This window comes from Octopus bimaculoides, chromosome 8 (assembly GCF_046866305.1).
Source record: "Octopus bimaculoides isolate indiv1 chromosome 8, ASM4686630v1, whole genome shotgun sequence".
NCBI lineage: Eukaryota > Metazoa > Mollusca > Cephalopoda > Octopoda > Octopodidae > Octopus > Octopus bimaculoides.
The window spans coordinates 28,881,990-28,904,399 of record NC_142935.1 but is presented as its reverse complement, the minus strand read 5'-3'; the positions used below and the strand labels follow the sequence as shown (position 1 = coordinate 28,904,399).

The 22,410-nt window shown below is 35.5% G+C and overlaps 1 protein-coding gene and 1 long non-coding RNA gene across 5 annotated transcripts in view; one reads left to right on the top strand and one right to left on the bottom strand.

Annotated features, from left to right (window-relative positions):
* Positions 1 to 11,430, top strand: part of LOC128248554 (uncharacterized) — a 37,508-nt gene extending 26,078 nt beyond the window's left edge. The window contains exons 3-4 of the long non-coding RNA XR_008264726.2: positions 8,444 to 8,589; positions 10,627 to 11,430. This is a non-coding gene — a long non-coding RNA (uncharacterized LOC128248554). The remainder of the gene's footprint in view (positions 1 to 8,443; positions 8,590 to 10,626) is intronic.
* Positions 1 to 22,410, bottom strand: part of LOC106880872 (uncharacterized) — a 281,292-nt gene that overhangs the window by 222,124 nt on the left and 36,758 nt on the right. The gene's annotated exons all lie outside the window — the stretch shown is intronic.

Sequence of the window (22,410 nt, the reverse complement as noted above, 5' to 3'; positions counted from 1 at the left end):
AAGTGGGGGTGGGGAGTGATCCCATTAACATTGTGTAGTGTGATAAATCCTGACAACAAGAACAATAAGCAAAAAAAAAAAAAAGGAATAAAAGGAGAAACAGAAAATGAAAGAGAAACAATATTCAATTCACAGATAGAATACGCATCAGCAATATGGTAAAATATTCAATAGACAGGGTAGGGTATAAGCATTAACAGTTTCTGCTAACTTGGATCAGTGTAAGGTTGCAGTGAGGATGAACAAAGCTAGCAGGATATGCTTTCTGAAGTTGGGGAGCTGATAGGCACAGTATCTAATCTCACTACTGCCATCTGATAGGTTTATAGTTAGAGGGGAAGAAATTGCAAAGGAAAGAAAGAAGATTTCATGAACGTTTGTCATGCACCAAGTTTTGTATTTGCCTATTTTGTTCCGGTTTAAAATATGATTATGGAATTTTTAAAATAGAATTTCCAAATATAGATATAAAGAAAATGATGTATGTATAAATAAGTTTAATATCTTCTTTTCTTTCAATATATAAAAAATGTGGTATAAATATGATAAAGACAGCCAACCCCACAAAAATGAAAATATCAAGTATTTTTATATCTTATTTTTGATTTGTTTCAATCCTTTGACTGAGGCCATGATTTTTAAATTCTTTCCTAGCGATCACTAAATTATGGGGACATAAACACACCAACACCGGTTGTCAAGCAGTGGTGGGGACAAACACAAAGATGTTAACAAGGGTAAATGGTCTATCCATAATTTCAAACTAATCCAATAGCAAAAAGAAAAAAAAAACTCAGTTTACTAAAATATGCATTAGCTAAAATGTAGACTTAGCATTTGGATGCTTTTTTTTAGCACCAGAGGGACAACAGGCCATGTTTCAACTGCCATGCACATTTTGCACAGTTCTTTGCCTGAGAGCAGACATGGTGCAATGCAATGAGAGATACACTCGATCATGCCTTTTCTTTATTGTTGTTATCAGAAAATGTTTGTTGCTGCTGCTATTAGTGCAGTTGTGATTGAAGAGGTGGAGAGATCTGTCTCAAGGGAATGGAGCAAGTTTATCAGAGAATGCTGTTGATGATGGCGCACCAATGCCAGCATGGTATGCACTTTGGAAACAGATGGCTGCAGTGGGGACTGAGAAGACCAAGTGCAACTGACAGTATCTTGTACAGCATTCACACTGTAGTGCTTGCTTGCTCTTTAGTTATGCACCCGAGGGCAAATTATTCAGGAGAGACTCAATAGATTGCCGTGTGATAGATGCTTTACTAAGTATATTTCTAATAATAATAATAATAATACTTTCTATTATAGGCACAATGCCTGTAATTTGCAGGGAGGGGATAAGTCAATTACATTGACCCCAGTGTTACACTGGTACTTAATCTATCAATCCCAAAAACGACAAAAGGAAAATTCGACCTCGGCAGAATTTGAACTCAGAATGTAACGATGGGCAAAATAGCACTAAGCACTTTGTTCAGTGTGCTAATGATTCTGTCAGCTCGTTGCCTTAATAATAATAATAATAATAATAATAATAACAACAACAATAACAATAGTAATACTTGAGTTGAGTGAGGGAGTAGAGCAAATACCTGAATAGAGCAAGGGACCCAAATGTAGATCAAACTCTTACCCATCAATGGCTGACACACTCTTGTCTCAAACCAGAAACTGAGGGGTACATCATTGCTACTCAGGATCAGTCCCTTCCAACTAAGAATTACCAGAGTAATGTTTTGAAACTTGAAAGCAGCCCATTGTGCTGCATATGCGGAGAACATCTAGAGCCAATCGACCACACAACTTTGGTATGCAGCCAACAGGCACTAACAGAATACTGGCAAAGATATAACAGAGCAGCTCTGTACATGCACTGGTCAATATTCCGCACGCGCTACATCCCTCACAAAGAAAATTGGTGGGAGCACAAACCACCACAAGATGTGCAGAATGCAGAGGTTACTATCCTTTGGAATTTCAGTGTTCGGACTGATCAGGAAATACAGACTAACTGATTATCATTGTGAAAAATCCTGTTGAAAAGACAGGTCTTCTGATTGATGGTTGAAGCCCCAACTGACAAAAACATCTCTGAAAATGCTTGAGAAGTTGAGCAAATATAAGGACCAGTAGATTGAAATTAGAAGAATGTGGCATCTCAAAGCAACATTAACCACTGTTATTGGGGAACTTGGAATAATATCAGGAGGAGCAAGCAAATATGCAGACCAAATCCCTAGCAGCCCCAAAGTAAGCAAATTGCAAAAGATCATACTTATGAATACTTCACATGTGCTACATAAATTCCTCTCCATGCAAAATGCAACCACATGCATTCAGTGAGGGTTTTTTTCTATGGACATCAATTTTAACCAGTGTCTTATCTATTAGTAAGCAAAATCTTCTTATCCTTTGATGCCTTGTATAAATAAAGCAAAGCCAAAACATAATAATAATAATAATAAATAGAGAGATGAGTTCTTTACTTTTGTAATCGTATACAAAAGTAAAGAACTCATCTCTCTATCTATTATATTTCTGCTGAGTTACTTCAGTCCTTTATATAAACTAATAATAATAATAATAATAATAATAATAATCCTTTCTACTAAAGGCACAAGGCCTGTAATTTGAGGGGAGGGGACTAGTCAATTACGTCGACCCCAGTGTCTCACTGGTACTTAATTTATCGACCCCGAAAGGAAGTAAAGCTAAGTTGACCTTGGCAGAATTTGAACTCAGAATGTAAAGATGGACAAAATACCACTAAGCATTTTGCCTGGCATGGTAACAATTCTGCCAGCTCACCACCACAGTAATAATAATAATAATAATAATGATTTCAAATTTTGGCACAAGGCCAGCAATTCTGAGGCAGCATGTAAGTCGATTACATCGACCCCAATGCCCCAATGCTTAACTGGTACTTATTTTATCAACACTGAAAGGATGAAAAGTAAAGTCAACCTTGGCGGAGTTTGAAATCAGAAACTAAAGACCTCTAAGCATTTTGCCTGGCATGCTAATGATTCTGCCAGCTTGCTGCCTTAATAATTATAATAATCCAGCATCATCAGACTGGTATTTTAATGAACAGTGAAAATAAATTGAAAAACTATATTAAATAAGCAATGTAATTATTTTATAACATCAATATGTATGTGTGTGTGTGTGGATGTGTACTTATATATATTAATAAACAAGTCTACTGACCAATACAACTGATGACCAGATTTAACCAAACCTCCGTTGTTCAAATTTAGATAAAATTCTGTATTTTGATTCAATTTAAAACTAACTGAAATTATTTCTATTTCAAAACCTTCTGTGGGAAGAAATTTTAGATTGAACATCTCAGGACTAAATTTGCGCATGTATTTATGATGAGACTATCCTTGGCATAGAAATTAAACACTAACAACCAATTGGTAGACAACGATAACTAATGGAAGAAATTTGATAAATAACAAATTGTAGATTAGAAAGATCGAACTGTGTTAGAAATATCTCTTCTACAATATGATTGTGTGGCAGAAAGACAATGAATAAGAATGGAAAGTTTCTTCTTTTTTTTTTTAACAGAGAAGAAGAAAAGAAAAATTAAGAAAAAAAAAAGATTATGCTGGCAAAGAAACATTTTGTGCATATATAAGGTAATGTAATAGCTTTATGAAAAACATGCAGAGTTCATGCAAGCAGATACCATGAAAACGTCAGAGAAGGAAAAAGGAGAGATATGGCTTAGCCATGTTAAAATGAGTTATACTGAGTGCAAAGGTTAGAATCTAAAAAAAACAATAACAAAACTAAACAAGACATGATATTCAAGAAGCATAATGTGCAAAATATACAGCATTTTGGTCGCAGCTATTGTATGGTTGAAATTATGGTCAGAATCAAATAATTGGATCAAGAATATAGGAACTATTTTGTCAACTAGAATAAATATATGTGAGAGAAGAGAAAGAAATTTCATTCTCGAAGATAGTAAAGATGCAATGGCTGGATACTTGATATATAAATGTGCAGCTGTCATGACTAACAAGTGATTCTTAGCATAAAATGCTCGATGCTCTAGAGACAGGCATGGAAAGAAGTCAAGAATTACAATATTTAACAACTGCAAAAAGGGAATCTGTTGTTTATCCTTTCCACATTCTAAGCCTTCTATGACTAAAGCATTTAAGTGTGGCTGATTAATGGTTGATGTGGCAAGAGCAGGCCAAAGAAGACAATGAAGGAATTAAACTATGCAAGACATTAAGGAATGGTGCCTAAATAAAGAAACTCAGTCAGTGAGAAATATTTAGCTTGAATACCTTTTAGCTTGACATTTGCAAGAAAAACAATATTTATTAAAAAAAAAACTGATCATAAAACAAAGCTGCCAAAATCGAAAAGCAAATTAGAATCAGAGGGTTATAAAGACACTATATTTTAAAATTGTGTATGTTTGTTTGTTTTTTTTTTCAGGTTTCTATACTTTTATACTGAACAATAAGTCTTTAGTTGTTTCGACAATGCTGGAATTATGCATGTTGAATAAACACAGATTCTTCAGCAATGTGGTGGGGACTCTTAGCATTGCAGGAGATAAAAAAAAGCCACACTAGTGCTTGTGACACAATGAAATACACCCAGAATATTCTGTAAAATGGCTGAGGATTGAGCAGAATCAACACCAGGTAACAAGATCCCTTCAATTATTTCTAAAAGCGGAAGGTGACCCCAGATGTCAGAATATATGAAATACATGAACTAGTGCACACCACTATCATCAGCAATAGCAATACTTTGCCATTATCTGTCTGAGTCTGTCTCTGTTATTATAGTAAATAAAAGTTATAATTGATTATACAAACTAGTAAATATAACAATTTCAGTTAGTGCCTACTAAGAAGCAGTAACTATGATCAATATATTTAATACGTTCTGTAACGTCAATTTTGGAGACGGATGTGTATGACTAGCTTGGTTAAAGTTTAATCATTTTCACCAAAATTGACTTAATATTTTATTCCCCATATTTCAGAAGTTGATTAAGTTTTCATTCTTGAGTTATAATAATTACACAAGGGTATTTAACAGAAATAAAATTATAACATGGGAAAATGCATGTGTCCATGTGTTCATGCATGCCTATTTTTAAACTATTCTAACCATGAAAAATCAGACATAAAAGTATGTGGAATACTAAAACTAGAGTGAAAAAGCGTTTAAGATGATATATGTAGACTTATTAAGGATAATCAATAAAGTGTTGGGTAATATTATCAAGAAATTCTGAAATAAGACACATTAGAGCTAGAGATGTTCATTTTAACAGTAATTGTTAATTTTTTAATCCTTTTCTTTAATCAACATCTCTATCTTAATATCAGGTGTTCTATGTATTAGAATTGGTTGTTCTTATTTTTGAAATTGGTAATGCTATCACCCAAGGTTATACCTTTTTTTTCTCTTCACTACCTTATATTCTGATAACCATCAATTGATAATATACAAATTTTCAACAAAGTTATGGTAAGATGGTGTCTTAAAGAAATCAAAGACACACTGGATAAAATAGTCTCAGATATACTAAATCAGAAAAAAAACAAAAACAAATGGACTGATCATGGCTGGAATGCCTTTGATCACAGGTCTGTTTAATCAGGATTGAGTGAGGGCTAAATAACAACTTGTCCAATCCACTCTTGGCTATAGGAAACTCCAAGCATTCTCCGTTCTATCATGGATAATATTCTTAAAATGGCTGCCACTAACTGTCAGGCACTCCTGATTCTTTGTTTCCAACAAAGCATAACCAGATCGACAGCTGTACAGCCATTGCATTAGTAATACACTGCGAGTTATACTCACAATTCCCAACTTTCTGGACAGTGTGTGTATGTATGTAAGTATGTGTGTATATATATATATATATATATATATATATATATATATATATATATATATATAGCCACTAACAGACCATTTCTCTTCAACCAATGATAATAATCTTGACGATTAACCCCTACCCTCTACCTCATACTCATGCAACGCTAACTTCCTGCCATGTGATCAACGCCCATCTCCATTTTACATTGCAAGCAGGCAACATTCTTTTTTTTTTTTTCCTCTTCTACTTTTGTACACACAGAGCCATAGTGAATGCTGCATGACTCATGCTTGACTTTTTCTCTCTCTACAAAATCCTTCCTGAAGATGACTGCAAGAATGGTCAAGGGATTGAAACCCAGTTCACTATAATCTTGGCACAACATCCCCATTTGCTCTAATCATTAATCTGAAACATGGTTAAAGCTAAATAGAATATAGATTAAAACAGCAGTAGCAAATTTTCAGCTCAGCTATATACATATACATACATACATACATACATACATACATATATATATAACCAGCTAATACATACACAATAGTAAACATTTTGACAAGTTGAAATAAATGAAAGTGTTTTTGAAGCATACAATATAAACATTGTGAACAATTTCAGACAAACACTGTATGTGTGTAGGCGCATGTATGAGACACTAAGATAATGTTTAAAAGTAAATATACTTTCATTTAATGTTCTGATACCGTTGATAAAAGAATAGAAACCTTTTAGTATTCTTTTCTGCTTTAGGCACAAGGCCTGAAATTTTTAGGGGTGGGAGCAGTCCATTAGATTGACCCTAGTATGCAACTGGTACTTAATTTATCAACCTTGAAAGGATGAAAGGCAAAGTCAACTTCGGCAGAATTAACTAGAATTTAATTATACTTTAAAATATAGGAATACATCATATATATGATGAGGTTTTTTTTAAAAATTTCCATCAAACAAATCCAAAGCATTGGTTGATTTGAGGCTGTGGCACAAGACACCTACATGCCACAGGTGCCATGCAGTGGGAGCGAACCTGAAGCCAAATGGTTGGGAAGCAAACTTCTTAACCACACAGTTATACCAACCACTACAAAGCGAACAATGATTATAGGAATCTAGAAACATAAGTTGGAAGTTTTAATCAAAAAGTACCCATTCACCTGAAGCAAAATAATACAACCAAGTTTCAATATTTCATTTAACTTTATATCATAAAGCTATTCACAGTAACAATAACAATAAATAATGAGCTTTATTATAAGATAAATCCCTTTTATAAGCATTAATCTTAGGTATTAGCTCCCCTACACAATAAATGTCAGATATAATGAGGATCTGTCTGTACATTCTGTTCAAATAATAAACGATCATTAAATCAATCACATTCCTAACAGATTTTAAACCTTGAGTTCAGTATCCTCCTCATACAAATTTTGATTGTTCAGAAAAATTAAAAACTAGGCCATCGGTAAAGAAGTTTTATCTAACCACAGGCGTGGCTGTGTAGTTGACAAATTTGCTTCCCAACTATATGGTTTCAGGTTCAGTACCACTGCACATCTTCCACGTTAACCTTAAGCTGACCAAAGCCTTGTGAGTGGATAAGACAGTCATCATCATCATCATCATCATCCTGACAGGGATTGAACAGTTCGACATGAACAGATGAGCCAAAGTGCTGTGCCATGCTCCAGTGTCTGCTTTGGTAGGTTTTCTACAGCTAGATGTTCTTCATAGCATCAACCATATCACAGAAAATATTTAGTGCATTTCTCATGGCACCAGCATTAGTGAGGTCACCAATTATCTGTAAGACAAAACACCCCTCAACTGTATAGGGTATAATATTGAGGGATGAGAAAGTGTGATGGAAGGACTGGTGCAGATGTGTATATGTATATGTGTGTATGTTTGTGTCTCCTTGTCTAGACATTACATGATAGGTGTAAATGTGTCACTGTCATTAATGTCCAGTATTCTGAAGAAACATGTCTGATGATGGGAGATATTAGCTTGTTTGAAAACAGATGAGGGTTGGTAGCAGGAAAGGCATAGAAAATCTGCCTCGATAGTTTGTCCGACCCATGCAAGTATGGAAAAGTGGACGTTATGATGATGATGATGATGAAAAAGAACATGTAGGTACTGAACTTAGTATAGTAAGACTCTTGTCCAGAGTGCTCTACTGCCCTCACAATAACTGAACTATAAATAATCAAATCTGTTTCTCAGAAATTGATGGTAAGAAATGTGAAAGTTTATGTTAAGTTTAAGCCTGTTATTCCATGCTTGGCACAGAAATAAGTAGCTGTTTTTAAATTGTCAAATAGGGAAAGAGAAAAAAAAATCTTAGAAATGTCAAAACAAAAAAATGTTGAGTATGTTTAATCACATCTATTCATTCTGTTTGTGCTTGGTGCTATGTTTTTGGTGGAAAATAACAGAATAGATTTTCTTCAAAAACTCACAATACCTTATAAATGAGCAAAAGCAGTTTTAAATAATTCAACATGAATGAACAATGCTGAAATAGCTTCTTTTTTATTCTTTTAGTGAAGACAAGAATGACATCACAGTAAAAATACGGCAAAATATTTTACCATTGTGAAGCTAAAGCAACAAATTTTAAAATAGGAACATTTCTTAAATTAACTCAAAATAACAACATTACCAAATGGCTGAAGAGTGCTATAAACTGTGTAAGTATACTATTACTATTGTTTTTCTTCAATAAAGTTTTACAAGAAGTAAATATCTAAATAATGCTGTTAAAAGTTTAGAGAATTTACTTTTAACATCTCAAACTGAAAATATTTGTTATCCAAAATCTTTCATCTGCAGAATCAGGAATAGCTTTGCTGACAATCTATTAAAGTGCTTTGTCGTTGTTGCAAAAGTCACTAAATGATCAGAAAAGCAAAGTTGCATCATTATCTTAAATTCTAATGCAAATTTGAGTCTGTTCAACAAAAGAAATCTACACTTAGACTAAAAGAAGTTATCATACAAATCAGAAGTATTATTATATGGCAGCTGTCTGGTAAGAGGAACACAGCTCACCAACCTGGAAACACACACACACACACACACACACACACACACAATCATGGAGATCCTTCCCATGTCATACAAACTCATAGGGCCAGTTTCCCAATTTTTGGGGTTCATATATTTCACACTTGGACAGGATGCCAGTCCATCACAGAAACGCTCATACTGACCAGCTGAGTGGACCAGAATGAAGTGTTTTGCTCAAGAACACAAAAACATCACTCAATCGAAATCACAATCTTATGATCATGATTCCATCACTCTAACCACTATGCCATGTGTCTCCATAAAAGCATGGCAAAATCAACCATAGTGAGATATGATCACAGAATGTAAAGAGCTGAAATAGTTGTCACAATACATTTTTGACCGAAACTAACAGTTTGGCAAATCCCTTTCATTATACACTGTCTTCATCTTTTAATGTCCACCTTTCCATGCTTTGATGTATCAGACAGTATTTTTTGAAGATTTTCCACAGCCAGAAGCCCTTCCTGCTGCCAACCCTCACCTTTTAACCAAGAAAGATAATATTTTTTCATGGCCAGACATGTTTTCCAAGGAAGACTACAAACAAATAACATTGCTTGAAGAACATTGATGCTCATTGACAACCATCATGTAATGTTGAGGCAAGGGTACACACGTGTGTGTGTGTGTGTGTGTGTGTGTGTGTATGTGCGTGCGCACACACATACATAGGTGGTGAGCTGGCAGAAACGTTAGCACGCCGGGCGAATGCTTGGTGGTATTTCGTCTGCCGTTACGTCCTGAATTCAAATTCTGCAGCGGCGGATTTTACCTTTCATCCTTTCAGGTTCGATTAAATAAGTACCAGTTATGCACTGGGGTCAATATAATCGACTTAATCCATTTATCTGTCCTTGTTTGTCCCCTCTGTGTGTAGCCCCATGTGGGTAGTAAAGAAATGACACACATACACAGTTTTTGTCTACCAAACTTTTGCTTGGCCTGGAGCTATATATAGTACAAGACATTTGCCCAAGGTGCTGCACAGTGGAACTGAACCCGAAACCACATGATTGTGAAGCAAGCTTCTTAACCACACAGCCATGCATAAAATCAATTAGAAGTTAGGGGAATATCTATTTAGAGGTACTATGTACACTACATTCCAATGCATATTTCAATCAATTTTAGAGTATTTAGTTCTGCAAAGTTCAAGTATGCACAATAATTTTCGTTCTTACTTTTTCAGAAAAATATTTCCCATAATTCACTGCAATCATTGGCTTTATTTCTAGATCTATCATCACAGACATCATTATAACTAAACATTAGAATTACTAACCACTACCACAACAGTTGTAACTGACATTACTGCTACTACTAGTTCTAACTGCATTAACACAGTCACTGTCCTGTCATCATCATCATCATCATCATAAATATGACAGAAGAGATTCCTTGAGGATAATTATGATAATGATGACAGTAATGAGGAGGCACAGTTTTCACTGACAAATATTTTACAATGACAGACAAGTTGCTATGGCAAACAAAATTATGCAAAATAGAAAAAATAACAAAATAAACTTCTGATTTATGTACAAAGTTTACATTTTAAAGTACACAGATCAAGTATTACAGACTACATAAATTTTTATGCTTCTTTCTTCTTACATATTGATCAATTTTTTTTTTTCATCTTTTACTCATTTCAGTTATTGGACTCTAATCATTGAGGAGTACCACCTTCAGAGGTTTTAGTCAAACAAATCAATCCCAGAACCTTTTTCTAAAATTTGGTACTTATTCTACTGGTTATTTTTTTGCTTAACCTCTAAGTTACAGGGATGTAAACAAACCAACATTAGTTGTCAAAACAGTAGGGGGGGGGGGGGATTGCAATCGCAAAAAAGGACACACATCTACACATACATATATATAGATACATATATATTAACTAAAAATATACATGATCATTAATATTCTTCAAACTAAATAACAGCTGGCTCATACAGTCTAAGTTTCCATCCATCCACTCATCTTCTCTGCCCAATATTCCAAGGAAGATTGAGAGGATAGAATTCTCAGGCACCTCCTCCATAGGGTCCCGTCAGAAAGAACTATCATAACACTGCCCTGCTGGATTCTCAAATATGACCAACTGTGACTATGGGTATTCTTTTCTACTCTAGGAACAAGGCCCGAAATTTTGGAGGAGGGGGCCAGTTGATTAGATCGACCCCAGTACGCAACTGGTACTTAATTTATCGACCCCCGAAAGGATGAAAGGCAAAGTCGACCTCAGCGGAATTTGAACACAGAATATAAAGACAGACGAAATACCACCAAGTATTTTGCCCTGCATGCTAACGTTTCTGCCAGCTCACCGCTTTTGTGACTATGGATATTAATGAATCATCTTGCTTCTGGTCTACCCCTAAGTTTGTCAAGTAATATTTCACCAATCAGTGACATGTTAACAACATATTTTTTTTACAAGAATAAAAGAAAGAAAAAAAGCATTAATAGTATAAAAGATCAAATAACTGAGAAAATAACCCACAAGTACCCTCACCATAAAAACAAAAAAAGGGGGAGGGGGGAATTAAGCAGCCGAAGATGGTGGGTGGGAGTAACAGTTTGTTCACCCCAGAACAAATGGCATGTTTAGCCACACCTAGCAGACATGATTGCAAAGGTGATGCCACAGGGAATGGCCAGTGACACTTGCTGCACCGTTTCTCAGACATTCCACACTTATCCCAATTTTGTGGAGGAAATCAGCAGTGCAGAGTTCAAGAACACCTGAAGTCTCCACAGGTGACTAGCTGAATTTGTTTTCTCATTCTCTGTTCTATTTCAAAACTATGCAACTATGTATCGAAACGAAACATTGACAAAATCCAGCATCCAGTGGATGAATCAACACCATTCCAGCTTGATAATACAACACAATCTTAAAACCCCAAATTCTTCCATCAGATCTAAACCAACACAAAACACAATCATTCATCAAAATTAATCATGACATTTCAGCCTTTGAACTGGGCTGCCTATAATCTCAATTTACAAGAAACTAAACTTGACACATATCAACTTCACAAATATCCGGTGTAACTGCTACAAGAGTTTTCAATTACATTTGCTTAAACTAGAGATCAAAACAAAGGCATTATGATCTACTATACTCACACAAGAAACTATGTATGGTAATATATGTAAGATATACCAGATGTTCTAAGACCAGATAGTAACATATTTTATACCTAGAAGTTGAACCAACAGGCTTTAGGTAAGTAGTTGAGTGGTTAATTCTGAGTTATCATTTTCTGTAACCAGAAAAGACTGAGGCTACCCATCGCAACAGTAACAGCTATTTTGATGAATCTTGTCACTTATTTGCAGATGTTTTCAATAGACACAGGTGTGACTGTGTGGTTAAGAAGTTCGCTTCCTAACTGCATGGTTCTGGGTTCAGACCCACTGTGAGGCACCTTGGATAAGCATCTTCTACTTTTGTCCCAAGCCAACCAAAGCCTTGTGAGTGGATTTGGTAGAAAGAAGCTGAAAGAAAGCCATTGTGTGTGGGTGTGTATGTATGTATGTATATATATATATTTCATGCTGGACCGCTGAAATCTACAATTTTTTTCATTCTCTCTCTGTTTATTTTCTCTTATTCCTTTCTGTTGAATTGCATAGGATTGAAACATAAAAGACTTCTTCATTTTCCTGAGTGTCAAACTAATATACTTGCTTGTTATTCATACACCTGTTTTCATCTTTTGTCTTTCAATAAATTTCAACTATATATATAAATAAATACAAACACACGAATGTGTATGTTTAGATAGTTGCATAATAGTTGTAAATGAGCGCCACTGTTATACAAGCAGTGGCATTTGTTTCCAATATTCTGCAAACACATGCCAGGCAACAGGGAAATATTTTCTTGCTTGGAAACAAGTAAAGGTTGGCAACAGGAAAGGCATGCAGCAATAGAAAATGTTCTCCCAGTAAACTTTGCCCGACTCATGCAAGCATAGAAAAGTGAATGTTATGATGATGATGATGATGATGATGGTCTACTTTAATTATAATACCAATGTAATTAATTTATTCTCTTCAAATTCATATATTTGAATAAGCATGTCTATATTAATGCAATGTTATGTTAATCACCCCTAACGAAAAACTCAGGGTAGGTCAAATAAACTAAGTACGATAATTAACATGCACCACACGAAAGAGACAATACAATGTTACCAAACAGTAATTTTCAGAACAGTAGTGCAGAAATTTAATTATTCACCCCACTGTGCTTCCATAGTTGAACAGAAAATTTTCTTTTTTAAATGAAACAATAAACATCAAGTAACCTTTATTAACCCTTTTGTTACCATATTTCTGTGGAAATACACTATCTTTGTTTCAATTAATTTGGAAAATAATTAAGAATTTAATAAATTAATTAAGAATTTAGTAAAATAACTGTCATTATTAAGCTGGTGTTTGGAACTTAAATTAACAGGAAATTTTGATGGAATGTTTTCATTTGGATCACTTTAAAACAGGAAGTTTGCATCATAGATCCAGGGGCATTCTTGGGCAGGAGGTTGATAATGAAAGGGTTAAGATTAAGAATGGAGATTGCTATGACTTGCTATATTAGGCACTAAAGGCAATTTACAAGAATCTGCATTCACTAAGTTGGCAAAGGAAAATTTCAGATGAATTTTGCATCTAAAATCTATAATGATATCAACAGTCAAAATGCAGGTAGTATCTAGATAACTATTTGAATCTTTAATTTGAAAAAGGGCTGTCAAATTTCCAGAAAATGCATTTGTTGTGTGAATAAGTGAGGCATAGTTCAGTTCTTGTCAAGGAGGCTCATTTTTGAAGGTTATAGCTTAAAAATGTCTACTGATTATCAAAATGTCCGTATGAAAAAAATCTAAGGTATTATTTATTTATGATATATTATACATCTTAATATACAGAAAGCCAAGTCACATGTTCATTACATTTGAGTGTAGCATTCTCTCTTTCTTTCACACTGGAAAGAGAAAGCAGTGGCTGTGCTAAGAGAAGGGAAAGAGGGAACCAGATCAATGATACTAGATAGACAGGTAGGAGATTAACAAATATGGAGGGAGAAAAATGAAATGACCAGAAGTTGATGGTGAGACAGGCAGTCATGTGAGCAGACAGTGCAATAAAGAAAGGAATGGAAAAAGAGAAGGTAAAAAAAAAAATAGAGCTCTACAATAGAAAGAATGATAGGAAAACAATGGAGAGAATGACAGTAATAGAAAATTTTTGTATGTGTGGGAGGGACATGGGAAACTGAAGAGAAGAGGTGGAGGCACAGTAGATTTCCATTAAGACAAAAAGTGAAAGCAATATATAGATGGAGAGGAAGAGAAGATATAATGATGTATGTAAATTATACAGTAAAAATAACAAAAAAGAGAAATACATCAAAAGATAAAGGCTTGATTTTTGATGGGTGCTACATTAGCAAAAATATAACTTTTACAAGAAGTGGGGAGACAGTGATTTAAAAGTTTCAGCCTGCTGGACTAATGACGGCTAGCAAACTGAAACTATGAAGTCACTGTCACCTCCTCTTCCTGTAAAAGTTCAATAAACATGTACTCTACTGAAAGTATTGAGTAACTCCTCAATTTAATGTTAAATTGTCTTTATATATAACTTGATATAAAAACAACATATGTGTGTGAGCGTGTAGAGGGGGAGAGAGAGGGAAAGAAAGAGATAAGTGAAGAGATGGACAAACATAAGATATAAGAAAGAATTCAATAACTGGATGCATGTTCTAACTCATGCTTTGCCTCTCACAAACCCAAATTGCTTTAGTAATTTAAACTAGGATAGAGTAGTTAGTATAGGAGTAAGGAACATACACACACACACACACACACACACACACACACACACGATATATCTAGTCACCTTCCCATTCATTCATATTCCTACTACTGCTACAACAATTCTATTGATGATAGTGGTGATGATGCTAATACCGTCCCTCTCTCCTTCACACACAGTGTTAGTAAATTGCTTTCAGGTGAATCTTCAATAGATAATTTTCTCTGAAACCTTGCAAAGTGGAATATATTAAAATAAACCATTAGATTTCTTGTTCAGTTTTTAAACTTAATACGCAGAAAATGTATTTATTTATTCATTTCTGTGCAGAGAGCCAAGTCCATTTCTGAAACACATAGTCAAGGCTATAATTTATGAGAGTGAGCCAGCTGTCCAACCAGGTTTGCTTTGTGAGGAAGAGAGGACAGACAGACAGACAGACTGACAGAGTGAGTGAGAGAGAAAGAAAGAGAGAAAGTATTTGTAAATGAAAAATTCATATGAGTGAGCATGAGAGAAAGTGTGTGTGCATATGTATGTGTATATATATATATATATATATATATATATATATATATATATATAGATATATATATGTGTGGTTGTGAGTGTAAATGATTTTATATATAGTTATAGATAAAACAGTCAAATTTTTATTTGAAGGAGCACTCAATAACTTTAAACAGAATAACAAATGTATGTATTTATTCTTTCCCTGGTTTCAGTCATTAGACTGTGGGCATACTGGAGCAACATTTCTTTTTCTTTTTTTTAATTTATCACAACCACCCATGTATTTATATAAGTCTGGTACATATTTTATCAATCGCTATTTGTCAAACTGCTAAGATACATTGATGTACATTTGAGTAAAATCATTTGATGAAAAAAAAAATGAAACTAATTCTTTAGATTTGAAATTCCAATGTTTGCACAAGAATAACATGCATTTTTATTTTATATTTTTTTTGTCTTTAGAGGCACAGTTATTTTAAACTTGTAAGACATAAAGACTATCTTTAATCTTTTCACTTGTAGCATGGACTACAGCTATGCTGGGGGCATTACTTTGAAGGGTTTTAGTCAAATAAATTGACCCCAGTACATATTTTTGAGCTTGGCACTATTCTATTGGTACTTTTGCTGAACTGCTAAGTTACAGGGATGTAAACAAACCAACACAGGTTGTCAAGCAGTGGGGAGGACAAACACACACACAAGCTTCTAACTTGCCAGCTCCTGTCAAGCCAGCCAACCCATCCCAGCATGGAAAACAGACATCAAATGATGATGATGGTGATGATGATGATGATGATGATGATGACATACAATAAGCTTCCAGGCAGTTTCTTTCTACCAAACTCAGTCACAAGACATTGGTCAGCTTGGGGTTATAGCAGAAAACACCTGACCAAAATGCAACACAGTGAGACTAAATGTGAAACCAAGTGGTTGCAAAATGAGTTGTGTGTATATATACTTTTTTTGTTATTTGTTTTATACTAGTTTAAAAGCCACACTCCATGCAGACTTTTAAGCCAGCTCCTGCAGAAGGTTAATTGGGCCAGCAGCCTAAAAGTAAAAAGAGCTAAATAGCATGACTATGAAACGTCTATAATGACTATATTCCCCGCTGGTGTTTGATCAGAGGTAAAAGACAGATGAGAATTTATTCTGTAATGCAATCATTCTATTGTTCCAGTCCCAAGTTCAATTCCAACTTTTGACCAATTTGTTCCAAAGTTCTTATCTCAATGTAAACTTAACGAAGCGAATGTCATTTATCTCCCCTTTGATCTCTGACATCATCTGACAAACGCCAACCAAGATGGCATGAGTCAACTAGAAATAGCAACCCAAATGCTTTTAAATCAGATCGCAATGCTGAATGTTCAAAAACCAAATGAAGGGCAAATTTTCAATCCCAGGATCATCCTAATTCCAAAAAGGTATATGTCTATGTAGAGCAAATGTAGACTGAGATACAGGGGTCCCGGACAGACAGAATTTTGTGTTTGTTATTATTAGCAGCTGTTGAACAATAGTACTGTTAATAACAGGTTTCCAATGAGCTAATCAATTCTTTCCAACAAGAATGCATCTAAACATCGATGCCTTGCTAGAACACCAAATGCTGCATTATTTGCCTTGATAAATCCTCTCATATAGGTGCTTGGTGCATAAGAGCATACACATAGATCACAGTGGGAAAAAGTCATCTGTTGTGGGAGCCCCACATAAAAGCAGATATTTATTAGAAGGGAGTTTCTTTGAGAAGAACCTGATTCTTTTAACTTGTTTGATAATATTTACAACAGCAGCATAGAAAGAATGTGTGCCACTTGGGGCAGCCCCTGGGTTTACACACACCTCCCCTCCTCACACAGACCCAGGCATCCAAGCTTAATATGGGCTTATGCAGCATATCTAAAACTGCTGTCCCTATAAAAGCATCATCCGGGACAGACTCCCCCCCACCCAACAACAGCTACTGATTTACATATCACACAATGGGCTTCTGTACAGTTGTTTCCATCTAACAAATTCAACTCACAAGGTACTGTGGTCAATTTGAAGCTATTACAAGACACATACACAAAATAGGGTGTGATGTGACCAAACCTAGAAACCATATATGAACTACGTAACTAAACAGCCTTGCCTGTGTCCACTGAGATTTGCATCTGACTGTCAATGGAATGCTTTTAAAATGAGAAATTGAAGAGTTGCCTAATATCCAAGGCTTCTCAAATGACCCAGCAATGAGATTAAACTAACCTCTTTAAGCAACAAAAGTACTTTATGATCAATGATGTGTTATAAAGTTACAGTACTGACCTGAAACCTATTCAGGAGAACGGTCAAGAATGACTTTTAATGAATGAAAACAAAGATATTTGGTAATACAACACCAAAGCTTTGTAACATGTTTGCGCGTGTATGTGGGTGCCTGTGTGGCTGTACATGTACATGCGTATGAGAGTTAGAGAGAGAGAGGGGAAAGTTAAAAAAAAAGAAGAAGAGATGCATGCCAAAATGAGAAAGGAGATATATATATACATATATATATATATATATATATATATATATATATATATATATATATATTATGGAGAATATAAGTATTCCAAATAACACAAGCAAAAAACATTATTACTGCATTTGAAAAGTAATATAATACAAAAATACAGTCTGCATTAGAGCTGCATGGCGTATGTGTGTGTGTGTGTGTTTGTGTGGCATCCATTCATTAATGTCATTCATTCATAAAAACCTCTCAGTTGTTTGTTACTATTGTTCCCCAGCATACCTTTTTAGGTGATATAATAGGAGATAGATAAAACATTATTTAAAATAAAGAAAGAAGAACAGGTAGCTTCAAGATAATTATAGTAAATGACTGATATGAGTGAATAGATAAGGTATCCAGCTTTATGAAATATTTCATACATATATGTATTCACACACAGAGAAATTACACACACACACACACACACACACAGACATAAACACACATCCAAACATATTTGAAGCTGAAGTTTCATTGCAAATCTGAGTTTCAGAACTTAACTTTTCATCATGACTTTCAAACTTAAGATAAATAAATAGATTCTATTCTGCAATATGTTTTGAATACTCTCTCTGTCTGTCTCTCTCTGTTTGTAAATTCAAATGTAAACATATGCACACACTGATATATGTGTGTGTGTGTGTGTGTGTGTGTGTGTGTGTGTGCGTGCGTGCGTGCGTGCGTGCGTGCGTGCGTGCGTGCGTGCGTGCGTGCGTGCGTGCGTGCGTGCGTGCGTGCGTGCGTGTGTGTAATTATTATTATTATCATTATTATTGCTGAAAATAGACCTAAGATATTTTGTATTATATGATAACAAAAAACCTAAGTGGTGATTGACTGAACAGTCAATGGCTTAATAATAAAGCGAGGCACAGAGCAGAAAACATGGGTTCAAAACCCTTCTAAACTCATTTATGTGTTAGATGGGTATACTCACTTAACACACATATTTTCCATCACAAATATTTGCACACATTAAAGGCATATGGCCTAGTGGTTAGGGCATTGCACTTAGGATCATTCGATCATGGTTTCAATTCCTAGACCAAGTGGCACATTGTGTCCTTGAGCAAAACACTTCATTTCACATTACTCAAGTTGACTCAGCCGTAAATGAGTAGCCCTGTGATGGACTGGTGTCCCATTCAAGAGGAATTATTCTTATCTCAGTCGCTTATACATCATGAAAACTGGGTAACTGGCCTGATGAGTCCTAGGGTTCAAGATAGAACTACATATGTGTAAACATTAGTGTACATACTAAAGAATGAAACCAAAAGTCTTATGGAATCTAGTTTGGTGACTTTGGTGTCTTATGTTTCAGATTTCTCTTTTTGTTTTGTTTTTTGTTTTTTTTTACCTTCCATTCCATTAGTTTTGATAAAATAAACATCAGTAGTATACAAGAGGAATGAAACCGATGGACAATATATTCATCATTTTATTATATGTGTGTCTGTGCACGATACCGAAACTGAAATAAACCAACACAATCAAGCATGAAACTAGATGTGCCTATGACAGAAGGTTCTGCGAATGAACTCAGTGTGAGGAATATGACAATAAACCATTATGTAATATGACTATAATAAAGTTTTAAGATGAAACAAATAAACCAACATGGAATATGCCAGTGTGAATTACTTCAAGCAGAGAGAGAGAGAGAGAGAGACAGTGTGAGTGTGTGTGTGTGTGTGTGTGTGTGTGTGTGTGTGTGTGTGTGTGTGTGTGTGTGTGTGTGTGTGTGTATGTGCGTGCGTGCGTGCGTGTCTGTGTGCAATACGCAAAATCAGAATGCAAGCGAAATGATCAAAAGGCAACATAGAAAGATAGATAGATAACTGGACAGACAGATGCAGCTATAGAATGAATTACTAAAAGCCATTTAACCAGAAATAAATTCATCAGGATGAGATACCTGTTTAGAGTTTAGAAGTGAAGGGATTTATTTCCAGAATTCTCTCAGCATACAGGTCACTGACATTAAGAGTGGTGGTGGTGGTGGTGGTGGTGGGCTCTTTAATAACCCCATACAAATGACCAGTGTACTGGGCATTTAGAAACCATAAAGCAGAATTCACAGGCAAGATATTGGATGTTGGAAAATATCAGAAAAGTTTCCTGAATCTCTTTGACCACAGCTGGGCATTAGCACACTTCAGAACCAGATTCACATACCATAAATGGACATTAACCAAACACCATAGCAGAACAATTTGCTGACCAAAGCTGGACAAGAGCATAGCTAAGGCAGTAAACCTAACTAACAAAGGAATCAATAAATAAATACTAAAAATAAATAAATAAAAAATAAATTTTAAAAAATGCATTGTATGATATGGTGATGATAATGATAATTTCTTTCTACTGTAGACACAAGGCCTGAAATTTGTGGGGACTAGTTGATTACATTGGCCCCAGTGCTCAAGTGGTACACATTTTATTGACTGCCAAAAGATGAAAGGCAAAGTCAACCTCGGTAGAATTTGAACTCAGAATGTAAAACTGGACAAAATACGATGGGCTTCTTTCAGTTTCCATCTACCAAATCCACTCACAAGGCTTTGGTCAGCCCGAGGCTTTAGTAGAAGACACTTGTCCAAGGTGCCACACAGTGGGACTGAACCCAGAACCATGTGGTTAGTAAGCAAGCTACTTACCACACAGCCACTCCTGTGCCTGTGTGTGTGTGTTTGTAATTAAACACTCCCTATTTAAACAGTGAATAACAAACTCTAAAATATCAGTTTGAAAACTGCTTTTAAGTGAGAAACTCCTTTCAGAGTCACCTTTTGTAAACAACTAATAACTTATAAACATTTAATTATTAGAGTGGAAAAATTATCAGAAAAGCCATTTCTATTCATCTTTTAGAACCATGATTCAACTGTAAAACCAGTAGAGGTGATTATAAGACCAGAATTCAATTTGCTTCAAAAAGTAACGCTATCACCTTCAGCTGAATACCAACACAGGAAGCTGCTTTGAATTTGTTCACTTTGAAAACATCGTTAGTGATGGACCCTTGATGAAATTGCAGTGACTAGGATGCATAATTGCATACGAAGCAATTTGTGGTTGCTGCAGTAGAAACATATGTTGGTCATTGTTATATATGCTGTACTCTTTTACTTGTTTCAGTCATTTGACTACGGCCATGCTGGAGCACCGCCTTTAGTCGAGCAAATCAACCCCAGGACTTATTCCTTGTAAGCCTAGTACTTATTCTATCAGTCCCTTATTGCCGAAGCGCTAAGTTGCGGGGATGTAAACACACCAGTATCGGTTGTCAAGCGATGGTGGGGGGACAAACACAGACACACAAACACACACATCTATATATATATATATATATATATATATATATATATATATATATATATACACACGACGGGCTTCTTTCAGTTTCTGTGTACCAAATCCACTCACAAAGCTTTGGTCAGTCCGAGGCTATAGTAGAAGACACTTGCCCACAGTGCCACGCAGTGGGACTGAACCTGGAACCATGTGGTTGGTAAGCAAGCTACTTACCACACAGCCACTCCTGCGCCTGTAGAAAACTTTTTAATAATAAAAATTTTCCATGTGAATAAATCTCCATTCTCCTCAAAACAAACAACAGGGTGTCATAGTAAGAAAGCCATCCTAAGTCTGATTTAGGACTAACATGGAGATAAACAACTTCACTAATCTCTAATCTGAAAGGACTCTCAAGGGCTGCAAGCATTTCCACATCTTTAAATCTGATTAATCTTTTTAAATACCCCAACAAATATTTCATAACTATGTTGTTTTGTAATCGATAAGAAGTTATTAAAAGCTATATAAAATCATCTAATTGCAACATTTCTATATAAGGCTAAGTTAAAGCAAAATGAAGAAATATATCTGAGAGGTTAAAAAAAAATGGTTAAGGTGATGGGATTTCTCAGTGATTATTATAATAGACGAGTGGATATGAATCATGCATCGAGATTTATACTGCACTTCAGAATTCTCTGTTGTTTTAGCTGCTGTGTGGAGTCACAATGACACAGTGGTTAGGGCAGCGGACTCGCGGTCATAGGATCGCGATTTTGATTCCCAGACCAGGCGTTGTGAGTGTTTATTGAGCGAAAACACCTAAAGCTCCACGAGGCTCCGGCAGGGGAAGGTGGTGAACCCTGCTGTACTCTTCCACCACAACTTTCTCTCACTCTTACTTCCTGTTTCTGTTGTGCCTGTATTTCAAAGGGTTAGCCTTGTCACACTGTGTCACGCTGAATATCCCCGAGAACTACGTTAAGGGTACACGTGTCTGTGGAGTGCTCAGCCACTTGCACGTTAATTTCACGAGCAGTCGGTTGCGTTGATCGGATCAACTGGAACCCTCGACGCCGTAAGCGACGGAGTGCCAACAACATTTAGCTGCTGTGATTCTCACCATCACCATCAACATTTAATGTCCATTTTGCCATGCTCGCATAGGTCAAACAGAATTTGTTGAGGAAGATTTTCAATGGCAGGATCTCTTTCCTGTTACCAACCCTTACCT